The sequence below is a fragment of the Microtus oregoni genome, unplaced genomic scaffold (genome assembly GCF_018167655.1).
Source record: "Microtus oregoni isolate MIOR12 unplaced genomic scaffold, Mior012 000049F_ref0000343, whole genome shotgun sequence".
Taxonomy (NCBI): Eukaryota; Metazoa; Chordata; class Mammalia; order Rodentia; family Cricetidae; genus Microtus; species Microtus oregoni.
Window position 1 is genome coordinate 2,599,163 of NW_024543223.1, and position 14,464 is coordinate 2,613,626.

The 14,464-nt window shown below is 41.7% G+C and overlaps 1 protein-coding gene across 2 annotated transcripts in view; it reads right to left on the reverse strand.

The window, feature by feature from the left end:
* Window positions 1-14,464, reverse strand: part of LOC121436436 (protein PRR14L-like) — a 73,393-nt gene that overhangs the window by 20,429 nt on the left and 38,500 nt on the right. The gene's annotated exons all lie outside the window — the stretch shown is intronic.

Genomic DNA, 14,464 nt, shown 5'->3' on the forward strand with positions numbered 1-14,464 from the left:
ATGTTGAATTTGATTATGCAACTCGCTTTTCATTTCTTTCATGTTTTTCCTGTGATGGCTTAGCAATAATTAGTTCTCCCCGTGTAAGCCTTGTAGCACAGGACTTCCTTAAGTCCAGTGGTGCATCTATCTCTAGTGCTCTGCTCCATAGATATGCTCATTGGTACTGTTCTCTCCGTTTTTAAGTATACGTAGGAAAAATGTGGGATTCCTTTTGTACTGTGTCCAGTATCAACTATTTGGTCTGAGTAATCTACCAGTTCTACCACTGAGAACTATTTCCATATTTGAGCTGGGCTCTCGCTATGTTGCCCAAGCTGGCCTTCAACTCCTGAACTGATACAACCCACCTGTCTTAGCTTAGTAGTACAAACTATAACCATGTCACTGTACTTGGCTGACATTTGGTTTCTCTAAAGTAGTAACTTTAAAATATGCAAATGTTTACATTTTCTGTGTGCATTTCGGTTTAGATGTATATGTACAATATGCATGCAGGAGCCTGAGGAGGTCAGAAAAAATATCAAACCCCTGAAACTGGAGTAACAGATGGCTGTGAGCCACCGTATGGGTGCTGGGGACTGAACTTGGGTCCTCTGCAAGAACATTGCTGAGCCATGTCACCAGCCCCAACAAACAAAGAGGGACACAGCTACACACAAACACACATACACGCAAACACACACACACACGCACGTATAAAATGTATTATTTAGAATGTATGTACACACATATATGCCATGGTGCTAGTGGGAAGGATAGAGACCATTTGGGGAGTTGGTTCTCTCTTTCTTTTAAAGACCTTTTATTTATTTATTTGGTTTTTCAAAACGGGGTTTCTCTCTGTAGCCCTTGCTGTCCTGTCTGTAGACCAGGCTGGCCTTGAACTCAAGAGATTCACCTGCTTCTGCTTCCTGAGAGCTAGGATTAAAGGTGTGCATCACCACTGCCAGGTTCTTATACTGTGATTTTTATTTTTGCTTTGTTTGTGAAACAGGGAACTCACAATGTAGAGCAGACAAGCCTAAAACTCACAAGAGATCCAAATGGCCCTGCCTCCTGAGTTCTGGGATTAAAGGCATGCAACTCTAAACCCAGCTCTTAAACCTCCTTTGTGATACAGGGTCTCCTTTACTATTTCTATGCTAAATCAAGGTGACAGGCTCTAGGGATTGAATACAGATCAAAAAAGCAAGAGAAGTCAACAAGGGGAGCCCCTTTACTCAACGAATCCCCCTGCTGGCTTCTACTGCTTTTTTGGGATGTCTCAACTCTGCAGTACAAGTTTGCTACAATTCACTACCATGCCACATCTTCCTAAGTGCTGGGATTACAAACCTGTGCCACCACAACCTACTTTAATACTTTCTTTCATTTTGTTGAGATAGGGGCTCACGTAGCCTAGGCTGATTCAAATTTCCTATGTAGCAAAGACTAGCCTTTCCTGATCCTGCCGTCTCCACCTCCTAAGTGCTAAGGTTACAGGTATGTGCCACTAGGTTTGGTTCTAGAGCTTCTTTATTATTTTTTTAAATATTTATTTGTTTATTATGTAATACAATATTCTGTCTGTGTGTATGCCTGCAGGCCAAATGAGGGCCCCAGACCCCATTATAGATGATTGTGAGCCACCATGTGGTTGCTGGGAATTGAACTTAGGACCTTTGGAAGAGCAGGCAATGCTCTTAACCTCTGAGCCATCTATCCAGCCCCCAAGCTTCTTTATTTTTATGCAGTATATTTTTCAGTCTTTTATGACTCACAAATTTCTATTATAGTTAGCCCGTTCCAACCTGAAATTTCCTAGTTTCTTCAAATGTTTTTAGATTGCTTTGTTTACACTAAGATCTGATTAGTAGAGAATATGTTTGAGATAAAGACATACAGAAATAGCTTTATTACCCTTAAAATGGCTACCATCTCAACAGAATTACTTTAAGAGCTTAGCTTTCCACCATCAAACCGAGAAGGCATCTTCACCAAACACTAAATCTCACTATGTATTGGTATTCATTTTCAGACTTTCTATTGTTTTAGCAATTTATGATTTATGTTCTAGTTAATTTTTGAGACTTAATTTTCTTTTGAAGATTTATTTATTTATTATATACATTGTGTTATGCCTGCATATATGCCTGCATGACAGAAGAGGGCACCAGACCCCATAATAGATGGTTGTAAACTACCATGAGGCTGCTGAAAATTGAACTCAGGATCTCTGAAAGAGAAGTCAGTGCTCTTAACCTCTGAGCCATCTTTCCAGCCAGAGACTTAATATTTTAAATTTCTGAGACTAGCACTCTTATTTCATTCCTTTAAAAATTTTTCCTCTTAGCTGGATGTGATGGCAAATGCTTTTAATCCCAGCACTCAGGAGGCAGAGGCAGTTGGGTCTCTGTGAGTTCAAGGCCAGCATGGTCTACAAAGGAATTCCAGGACAGCCAGGGCTACATAGAGATATTCTGTCTCAAAAAAACAAAACAAACTTTTTTCATGGTTATTACTTCTTTATCTTTTATACAACCAATGCATCAGAACACATAAATTTTCATTTATTCAAATCTTTTTAATAATTTTGTTTTAAAGACAACTTACTTTATGTGTATGATATTTGGCCTGTATGCCTATGTGTGCACCATGTGGTGCCCAGTGCCCAGGGAGGATCAAAGTGTCGGGTCCCATGGAGGGGAGCTAAAGTTTGAGAGCTGCTGTATGGATGTCAAGACCTGAATCTCAGTCCTTTGAAAGAACATACTGAGCTTTTAACTGCTGTCTCATCTCTCCAGCTTTCTTCAAATCTTTTATTTATTTATTTCATTATACTTTTTTTTTTAATGCATAGCCCAGGCTGGCCTCGAACTCATGATCCTCTTGCCTCTGCCTCCTTCAGCAAATCCTACCGACATGCACTACCACAACCGGTTCATTTTACTTTTAAGAAGATTTATTTAAGTGTGTGTGTGTCTGTTTATGAGTGCAGGTGTACATAGAAGCCAGAAGAGGGCGTCAGGTCCCCTAGAGCTGGAGCAACACAGGTGGTTGTAACTCACCTCACATGGAATCTGAGAAGAAAACTTGGGATCTCTGTGAGATCAGTAACACAATTAACCTCCAAGGCTTACCCCATCCCCAGTAAAAAAAAAAAACAAAAAACAAAAATCCTCTTGGAAAGAAAATGTGTCAGTGTTTTACTGTTGCCTGAAATGTGCTCCTTATCAAAATATTTTGCCTAAGTTCAAAATCTGAGCATCAGGATCTGCTTTATGGTACTGGACTCCTGGGCTGCTGAAGCATTTCCTCTGCATACCGATACAAAGCTCGCTCAGCTAGGTGTTTTTTTTTTTAATATTTATTTATTTATTATGCATACAATATTCTGTCCGTGTGCATGTCTGCAGGCCAGAAGAGGGCACCAGACCTCTTTACAGATGGTTGTGAGCTATCATGTGGTTGCTGGGAATTGAACTCAGGACCTTTGGAAGAACAGGCAATGCTCTTAACCACTAAGCCATCTTTCCAGCCCCCGCTCAGCTAGGTGTTAGCAGAACACAGGATGAGGGTGCGTCTCATCCGGTTCTGAGAGCTTTCCTTTAGTTCTGCCATGAGCCCATAGTGACACACATATATGGGGGCAATTGGAAGTCACCTGAACACCCCCTGAACGTCTGTCTATACCTTAGCTATGTGGCCAGAGCAAAGAGTCCTTTGATAACATAATAGCCCTACCCTGCAGAGAAGGTCCTCCAGTCTCAAAGACACCTGTCCAGGGTTTTCTGTAGCCCTTCTGTAATAAACATCACAGACTCCAGCTCTTGTATCACAGCTACAGACTGTCAGCCAATTATATGTGTTCCAAAATGTGGTTCTTTCCTATTTGCCTGCTGTGGCCTCTGTGATCCAGTCACCCAATGGGTTGCGGCCATAGCTTCCTCATCACAGTCTCAATGTCAACCATGGGGAGTTAGTGATCCTCCCAAGTATGTCCTTTCTTTGTTCCTCAGTTTGAGCACACCCTTTGGAAGCCTCATTACATTTACTGTCCTATTATAGTTTGAAATTTTATATTATGTTAAAATGTCATATAGTTTCTATATCCTGACTGTACGCAAACCAATACATGATACTAAGGTAAAAATCCGAAGAGCTAAATCAAACTGCCACTTAACACCTACAGAGTGTCCCTCATTCAGGGACTTTCCACATTTATAGAAGAAGACAGTTTTGGGGCAATCAATGTATTAATCTTTAATTTATTTATACAACTGACACAAGAGAAATGTCCATAAAGTCTTTCAAAACAGCCCTTCTTGACAAATCTTATTTCAAAATATTAATGAAAAAATGCTGTTCATTTGTCTTTCTTCATTCTCCACACAGATCCATGAGAGAAGAATGATGATTTACAAAACGATCTTGAGGAAAAAAGGAGCTGGTGGGACGGCTCTTCGGTTTATAGAGCACCTGCCCTCAGTCATGAGGAGCAGACTGTGGATCCTAGCAGTCATGGAAGGGACTAAGCGCTGGCCCTGAAGACAAGGGGGCTAGGACTGGTTCCACGAGTCCCAGGTTCAAGAAAATATCCTGTCCCAAATGAAAAAAGCAGAGAATGACAGGACACCCCATGCCCACAACCTCACCTCTTACAAAGAGACACACACAGAGACAAACACAGATAGACAAGACAAACACAGATAGATGACAGACAGACAGACACAGATAAGACAAACATACAAATAGATAAAATAAACATAAAATACAAACAACAAAAACAAAGCGGGAGGTATTGCTTTGTGGTATGATACTTGCCTAGCATATGTAAGTCCCTGGCTTCCATCCCCAGCATGGCAAAAGAAAGAAACAAACAAAAACAAAGCTGAAGGCATTACAATATCTAATTTTTAAATTTTATTTATTTATATAATTCTTTTTCTTTCTTTCTTTCTTTTTTTGGTTTCTCAAGACAAGCTGTCACTCTGTAGTTCTGGCTGACTTGGAAACTCACTATGTAGGCCAGGTGGGCCTCAAATATACAGAGAACCACCTGCCTCTGCTGGGATTAAATGTACACGCCCCAACATGCCCGGTTTCAATACTCAACTTTAAAACACAATGCATAAGTCCAGGCACGATATCGCATGCTTATAATCACAGCTGAAGCAGGACTGCACCAAGTTTGAGGCTAGGCTGGGATATGAGTTTCAAGCCAACTAGAACTACATGACAAGACCCTGTCTCAAAAACAAGCAAACAAAAAACCCTAAGAAATGCTATGAATCTGGAGTAACCAAAACAACAAGGTATTGGTATAAAGACAATAAAGCAGAGGAGGATACAGAAATAAATAATTCACACACCTATTACAGTCAAATGATTTCAACACAGTTGACAAGGGCAAACAGTGTAGAAAGCAAACTCTCTTTAAGTGGTACCGGGAAAACTCCAGGTGTAAAAAGGTAAAACTGGTCTCTCCTCACCTGAAAGACTCATGGGCTGAGCCTCTAGACAGGAGTATAGGTCAGCACTAGACTGGAACTAGGAAACGATCAGAAGCCCCAGGGGAACGTCTCATGCCATTCAAGTGGCTAAGCGTGTTTCTGAATGTATGACTGCAGACAAACAGGTCACAAGAGCACATGTGAACAATGTGATCAACAGCTCTGTGCGACAAAGAGCCGGCGGAGCAAAGACAAGCGGAACAGGAGTACCTGTAAATAACACACCTGAGAGAGGGTTAACTTCCATAAGACGCACAAACTCCAAGAGCAAAAAGGAAAAAAGAAAGAAAAAAAACCCTAACATTTGAAAATTAAATCAAAAACTCCAAAAACTTGACACAGGAGTGTGTGTAATATCAATTTCCTAGAAAGCTGAAGTCAAAGAAATAACCATGTTTGGGAAAAACAAAAACCAAAAACCACAGTACCCTCTTTTCCATCTTCCTCTCGGAGAGGCAGCTTTGCTTCTGCCTCTCTCCCCACTTCTCTCTTCCCCCCTTCTCTGTCTCTTTCTCCTCTTCTCTCTCTCTCTCTCTCCCCCTCTCTCTCTCTGTCCCCCCCTTCACCCTTCCTCCTCCATAACCCCCTAAATAAACATTCAACCTCACCCTGCAAAAAAAAAAAAAAAAAAAAACAAAAAACAAACCACAGTACCACCCAATCCAGAAAGTGAAAATTAGGCAACTCTTTCCCACCTCCCTTGAGTCTGACGACAGGTGGGCATGGGCACTGCTCTAAGTATCATGCGTGTTTATCTGCTAAGATCTTAAACATTTTTATTCATGTGTACATGTGTGTGTCTGTGTGAGTGTATGATATAAGGCATCAGATATTTTGGGGAGGGAGATGGAGGTCACTTGACATGGGTGCTGGAACAAATATAGGGTCCCTAGAAGAGTATCATATCAAGGGCTCTTATTTGTTCTTTCCAGTCTCCTCAAAAATAGTATGGAGATTCCTCTAAAAATTAAAAACGGAGTCGGGAAGTGTTGGCGCACGCCATTTTTATCCCAGCACTCGGGAAGCAGAGACAGGCGGAATTCTTTGAGTTTGGGGTCAGCCTGGTCTACAGAGTGAGTTTCAGGACAGCCAGGCCTGTTACACAGAGTAATCCTGTCTCTAAAAACAAAACAAACAAAAAATTAAAAATGGGGGCTGAAGAGTTGGCTCAATGGTTAAAATAAAAGCACTGGCTTCTCTAGCAGAGAACCTGGTTCCCACTCCCAGCGCCACTGGCAACTCACAACTGTCTGGAACTCCAGGGGATCTGACCCCCACCTCTTCTGGCCTCCCCAGGCAACAGGCACAAATGGCTGTGAATGCCACAGGGGTGCTAGGAATTGGGCCCTACAAAGGTTCTCTATAAGAAAAACCAGTGCTCTTTACTGAGCCAGTTATCTTTCCAGCAACCTCATGGTCTTTCACAACCATCAATTATCCCAATTCTAGGGACACGATGCTCTCTTATGACCTCTATGGACTCTAGGTAAGCATGTGATGCAGAGATGAAGATTTAAAAAAAATCTAGAAAAATTGTTTTGAAAAATTTAAGATCAGCTAGGTGGCAGTAGCACATACCTTTAATTCCATCAGAGGGAGATAGTTTGAGGCCAGCCAGGTCTACATAACAAACTGTAGGTCAGCCAGGGCTACACAGTGAGACGGTCTCAAAAAACTAAATAAATAAATGTAAGACACTACATGATTTGGTATACATGTGAGCCCATGTATACTAATTTGGTCATAATCAAACTGCTCCAATAAAAAATGTGTCTAGTTTCTAGTTTAGGAAGGGTACTCTGGAAATATGGGCCACAATTTTAAATGTATATAGCTACTTTGAGGACAAGGTGCTCTATAAGAGATCCCATCTCAGGGAGCAGAGATGGCTCAGCAGTTAAGATTACTGGGGAGCTCAGAGGTCCTGAGTTCAATTCTCAGCAACCACATTGTGGCTCACAGCCATCTATAGTGGGATCTGATGCATTCTTCTGGCATAGTCATACATGCAGATACACCACTCACATAAATAAATAAATAAATCTTAAAAAAAAAGATTGCATCTGAAAACCCAAAAGAATCTCCCCCCAAACATATTTATTTGATTTATTCATTTTACATTTTGTGTGAGTGTTTTACCCAAATGTTTGTATGTGCACTATGTGTCTGCTTGGTACTTACAGAGGTTAGAAGAGGGCATCAGAACCTCTGCAACTGGAGCTATGGATGGTTGTGAATCACCATGTGGGGACTGGGAAAGAAACCTGGGCCGTCTGCAAGAGTAGCCAGTGCTCTCGGTCAACGCCATTTCTCCAGCCACACCCAAAAGAATCTTAAGGTAAAAATTTATTAAAAACTGTATTGTTCAGCTGGGAAATGGTGGTGTTTGACTTTAATTCCAGCATTAGGGAAGCAGAGGCAGGAGGATCTCTGTGAGTTTGAGGCCAGCCTGGTCTACAGATTGAGTTCTAAGACAGACAGGGCTATACAGAGAAACACTATCTTAAGACAAAACCAAAACCAAACCAAAGCAAAAACCTGTACCTTTCAGTTGGTCCCAATGCCACAGGTCTGTAATCCCAGTTCTTATAGAAGACTGAGGTAGGAGAGTCATAAGTTAAAGGCCTGTTTGTGTTATAGAATGAGTTAAAAGCATGAAGATCCTGCCTAAAAAAATGAAAACTCAAAACCAAGACTAGAAACAGGTTTAAGAAACCTTCTCTTGGGCTGGAGAGATGGCTCAGAGGTTAAGAGCATTGCCTGCTCTTCCAAAGGTCCTGAGTTCAATTCCCAGCAACCACATGGTGGCTCACAACCATCTGTAATGGAGTCTGGTGCCCTCTTCTGGCCAGCAGGCATACACACAGACAAAATATTGTATATATAATAAATAAATATAAATATTAAAAAAAAAAGAAAGAAAAAGAAACCTTCTCTTACGAGCTGTTGAGCAGGAGAGATCAAGAAAGTCCCAAAACAATATGGGTATTGCCACTGTTCTTGTCTGCTTCCCAGAGTTTGAACTTAAGGTTCTATTACTGAAGACACCATGCACTGCAGACATAGAACTCAGAGGATCCATGCTGGATCTGACCTGAAAGGCCCGAGGACTAGCTTTTATAGTACCACAAGGTGCTTTGTAAGCTTCCAAGGGAAGGAAGTAACCATCAGTCACAGCCAACTGCGTGTCACCCATAATAACTTGCAGCATGGCAAGATAGCCCTAAGGGTGAGATAGTGGCACTCACATCTTGGTGGTAACCAACAGCTGTCTAATTGGACTTAAAGCCTGCTTTTTTTTTATTTATTTTTTTTTTAAATATTTATTTATTATGTATACAATATTCAATCTGTGTGTGTTTGCAGACCAGAAGAGGACAGCAGACCTCATTACAGATGGTTGTGAGCCACCATGTGGTTGCCGGGAATTGAACTCATGACCTTTGGAAGAGCAGGCAATGCTCTTAACCACTGAGCCATCTCTCCAGCCTAAAGCCTGCTTAAGAAGACGGAGATCATGCTTGGTACTAGAAACCTAACTTCCCAGGCTAGTCAGGTCAGAGATCACAGAGGAGCAATTTCTGCCACTTTAACTAAAGCAGCACAGTTCTTTTTCTCCTTTTTTCCTTTTTTTAAAATTGAAGCCGGGCGATGGTGGCGCACGCCTTTAATCCCAGCACTCGGGAGGCAGAGGCAGGCGGACCTCTGCGAGTTCGAGACCAGCCTGGTCTACAGAGCTAGTTCCAGGACAGACTCCAAAGCCACAGAGAAACCGTGTCTCGAAAAACCAAAAAATAAAAAATAAAAAAAAAAATTGATTTTTATTGAGCTCTACATTTTTCTCTGCTCCTCTCCCTGCCTCCCTCCCCTTTCAATCCTCTCCCAAGGTCCCCATGCACCTAATTTACTCAGGAGAATTTGTCTTTTTCTACTTCCCATGTAGATTAGATTCATGTATGTCTCTCATTGTTGTCTAGGTTCTCTGGGATTGTGTACGCTGGTTTTCTTTGCTTTATGTTTAAAAAGTGAGTACATGTGATAATTGTCTTTCTGGGTCTGGGTTACCTCACTAAAAATGATGTTTTCTAGCTCCATCCATTTGCCTACAAAATTCAAGATGCTGTTATTTTTTCTGTTGTGTAGTACTAGTACCCCATTGAGCAGCACAGTTTGTTTTTTTTTTGTTTGTTTGTTCTTTTGAGACAGGGTTTTTCTGTAGCTTTGGAGCCTATCCTGGAACTCACTCTGTTGATCAGGCTGGCCTTGAACTCACAGAGATCCGCCTGCCTCTGCCTCCTGAGTGCTGGGATTAAAGGCGTGCGGCATTGCCGCCGCTCAGTAAGCAGCATAGTTCTTTTTTTTTTTTAATTTTTTTTTATGGTTTATTTAACTTTATTTTATGTGCATTGGTGTGAAGGTGTCAGATCCCCTGGAACTGGATCTTCAGACAGTTGTGAGCTGCCATGTGGGTGCTGGGAATTGAACACGGGTCCTCGGGAAGAGCAGTCAGTGCTCTTAACCGCTGAGCCACCTCTCCAGCCCCAAGCAGCATAGTTCTTAACTGCACCATAAATACTCTTATACCCATAGGTAAGTGTAGCTCTTAGTCACCAAAGAAACTTCTTTTTGCAACAGACAGACCATTACAGAAAAACGTATCTGATTTAAATGCATAAAACAACTAACCATGGAGTACCAAAGCCCAATAGATACATCTAAAACAGAACTCTTACATCTAAGGCTTGGGAACATTGTGAAAGAGGAGCAAAAGGATTTTGAAAGTTTGTGAGTCTACTGTTAACAACATAAGTACACAGAGGCTCATTAAAATATAGCATCATTTTTCCTAATTTAAAGAGAGATTCGCAAGAGGCATTTAGAACCCCAAATAAGCACAACCAGAGAACCTCTCTGCAACATATTATCATATTAATACATCACAGTCAAGGTGTCAAAAATACAAAGCCGCCGGGCGATGGTGGCGCACGCGCCGGGCGATGGTGGCGCACGCCTTTAATCCCAGCACTTGGGAGGCAGAGGCAGGCGGATCTCTGTGAGTTCGAGACCAGCCTGGTCTACAGAGCTAGTTCCAGGACAGGCTCCAAAGCCACAGGGAAACCCTGTCTCGAAAAACCAAAAAAAAAAAAAAAAAAAAAAAAAAAGCAAAAAAATACAAAGCCAAGGGGCTAGAGAAATTGCTCAGTGGATAAGAGCAATGGCTGCTGGCTCAGAGGACCTAGGTTTGATTCCTAGCATCAACATGGTGTTTCACAACTGTCCATAACTCTAGTCCTAGGAGATCCTACATCCTCTTCTGGCCTCCATGGCCATGGGCAACAAGCATACGTACAGTGCACAAACACACTTAAGACAAAACATCCATACAAATAAAACAAAATAAAATAAATTTTTTTAAAAAATATTTTTATGGTTTATTTAACTTTATTTTATGTGCATTGGTGTGAAGTGTCAGATCCCCTGGAACTGATCTTCAGACAGTTGTGAGCTGCCATGTGGGTGCTAGGAATTGAACCCGGGTCCTCTGGAAGAGCAGTCAGTGCTCTTAAACACTGAGTCATCTCTCCAGCCCCAATAAAATAAAATTTTAAGGGCAGAAATAGGCTCAGCTGTGGTAAGGCACACCTTTAATCCCAGAATTTGAGAGGCAGAGGCAGGCGAATCTCTGTGTGTTCAAGGTCAACCTGGTCTACAGAGTGAGTTCAAGGATAGCTAGGCCTCACAGAGAAATACTGTCTTGAAAAACAAAACAAAATAAAACACAACAAAAAAGCGGAAATACAATGTATCAAACAAGTAAAAACAAACAAGTTGATATAGTTAATTTGATGTCTGATAACGTGGGTCGAAAACCAAAATGAATCAGAAGAGATCAAGAATACTACAAATTTATAAAAGGAGCAATTCCTCAAGAAGACATAACAAAGGGTGTCACAGTCTACCTGTCTAGGCAGTTATCCACTTCTCATAGGCTCCAAAAGGCAACAGCCACTCCACACTGGACAGAAGGAGATGAGGACATTTGGATTGTCTGCTGATAAGCAAAGAACTCAAAGCCATTCCTGACACCACCATGATACTCCTGCCTAACACTCAAGAGCCACTGGATTCTACCTGGCTCCTATCAGCTAAATAGCTGCTCCTTCTAGACTGGCAAGGACAGGAGATTTGTAGAAAAGGGATCCCCACCATATAGAGATCAATAACTTTCTTGAATGTTCACAGGACCAACCTGGCCCACTTACTCCCAGAACGTCCAAAGATGCTAGGCTGGACATGCCTAATAGGTTTGGGTACCCTGGTAATTGCCTATATGTCTCCTGAGTAGTGTTAGTGGTTGCCGGTGTCCTTGCTCAATTTGGCAGGGGACACTGAGTCAGACAGCTGGAACTACAAAATTCAAACTATAAAAGGACTCAGATATCAGAAGAATCGCCTGGAGTCCACAATCTTCCAAAGAAATGGCATGGGAGAAAAAAAGGCTTTCTCAAAGACCCAAATAAGAAGTGTGATGATGGTAGACAGGGGGTGAGTGAGTGGCATTATTTATTTGGGTAAAAAGTGTGAGTGGCGGCCAAGCAGGGAGAGAACACTAAGATCACATCTCCTGGGGCATCCACATAAGAAAACACTTTATGCCAATACAAAATATGCTGTCATACACGCAGTTGACAGAACCTGGTTTCATTGCTTGCTACAGAAAAAAACAACTGAAAAAAAAATTACCCACAGGTGACAGAGACATGGGGAAGCAAAAAGTGAGAATGTGAGGAATTAAGATAAACACAACAGGGGCTAGAGAGATGGCTCATCAGTTAGGATATATACCTGCATGTGTCTAAGCGACACCAGAAACATCTGTGCATTCATGTTCACTGGTGCATTATTTAGAACAGCTAAGCAATAACCAGCTTATACGTCCATTAACATAATGAAGAAAATGTGCTGTATACACAAACAAAAAGGAATTTTGTTTGCAAAGAAAAAATTATGCATTTATTTAAGAAAATGTTGCAGAATATTCCTTTACACTGTGAAGATGTGTTACTGTGACTGGTTTAATAAAAAGCTGAACGGCCATTAACTAGGCAGGAAGAGGTTAGATGGGACTTCTGGGGACGGAGAAGACTTGGAGAGGAAGAAAGGCAGGGTCACAAGCCAGAAGCAGAGGATGCAGGATGAGCAGTACAGAGTAAAGGTAACCAAACCATGTAAAAGAACGTAGATTAAAAAATATGGTTAATTTAAGTTTTAAAAACTAGTTAGGGCCAGGCGGTGGTGGCACACGCCTTTAATCCCAGTACTCCAGAGAGGCAGAGGCAGGCTAATCTCTGTGAGTTCGAGGCCAGCAGCAAGCTTCAAAATTACAGAGAAACCATGTCTCTAAAAAACTAACCAAACAACAACAACAACAAACTAGTTAGAAACAAACCTAAGCTACAGGCCAAGCTTTTATAATTAATATTAAGTTTTATGTTGTTTTTTTATGAGCTGGCAATCTAAAGGAAAAAAGCTGACTAAAGAAAAAACATACGTAACTGGAATTCATTACGCAAAATAAGCCGGAACGACAAAGACAAATACCAGACTTTCCCTTGAATGCAGAACACACACTTCACATTACAAATGAGGGCCATAAAACTAAAAAAGGAGATGCTGAGAGAGGATGAGACTGTGAGGAATGTGAGGAACTGTGGGTAATGAAATATGAAGACAGAAGAAGGGCTTCCTGGGGGAGCAGGGAGCCAGCTGGGTACAAGAGGGGGTACAGGAGGGGAATGAAAGCTAATGAAGTATAAAGAAACAAATAACCATGCCATGATAAGACACATTACTCTATATACAAATACAAAATAACAACAACAACAACAACAACGAAGACAGGCTATTGTATCATTAAAGCCTTTTTGTTCCCAATTACTTATCTCTATCACCAAGGCTTTCAGATCAGGCAAACAGTAAAAGAAGTTAAACCATTCTGATAGTGAACACCACTTAATGTGGGGCACCTGAGACACCGAGCGCTTCTCAAGGCGGCACAAGAGGGTAGTCAATAAAGAAGGTGATAGTGCCGGGCGGTGGTGGCGCATGACTTTAATCCCAGCAATCAGAAAGCTGTGAGTTTGAGGTCAGCCTGCTCTACGGAGCAAGTTCCAGGACAGCCAGGGCTATTACACAGAGAAACCAAGCCTCAAGCCCCAACACCCCCCCCCCAAAAAAAGAAGTATAAGATATTACATATATCTGTAATATCAGCATTTGGAGGCTAAGACAGAAGAATTATGGGTTCAAGGCCAACCTGGGCTGCATAGGGAGACCAGTCAGGCAGGTCCTGAGACTTTAGCAAGCACTATTCCCACTGGGGTATGTCCTTGGTCAACAGATAAGACTAGCAGAAGCTCCTAAGACTAATTAATTTAAGTTACTTAAGGGAACCAATGAAAACTTCCCTGGAACTTGGGGCATAAGAACTGAGGTTTGGAGAACTTTGAAGATGATCTTGAACTCTTTTTCCTCCTTTACCATCTCCCAACTGTTGGGATCACAGGAGGGCACCACAATGCCCAACTTAAAATACCCAATATAAAGTATATTCAGGGACTGGGTGTGGTAGGGCACACCTTTAATTCTAGTACTCAGGAGGCAGAGGCAGGCTGATCCCTGTGAGTTTGAGACCAGCCTGGTCTACAAAGCAAGTTCCAGGACAGCCAAGCTGTTACACAGAGAACAAAATAAAACAAAAAAGTATATTGGGGAACTAGAGATATAGCTCAGGTTAAAAACACTTGTCTTACACAGGACCTGGGTTGGTTCCCAACAGCCATACGAGTACGATAGCCCATAAACTATACATAATTCCAGTTCTGACCTTTAAGGGCTCCAGGCACACACGTGGTTCACATACATACATGCAAGGTAACACACATACCAATAAAATCAATAAGCGTAAA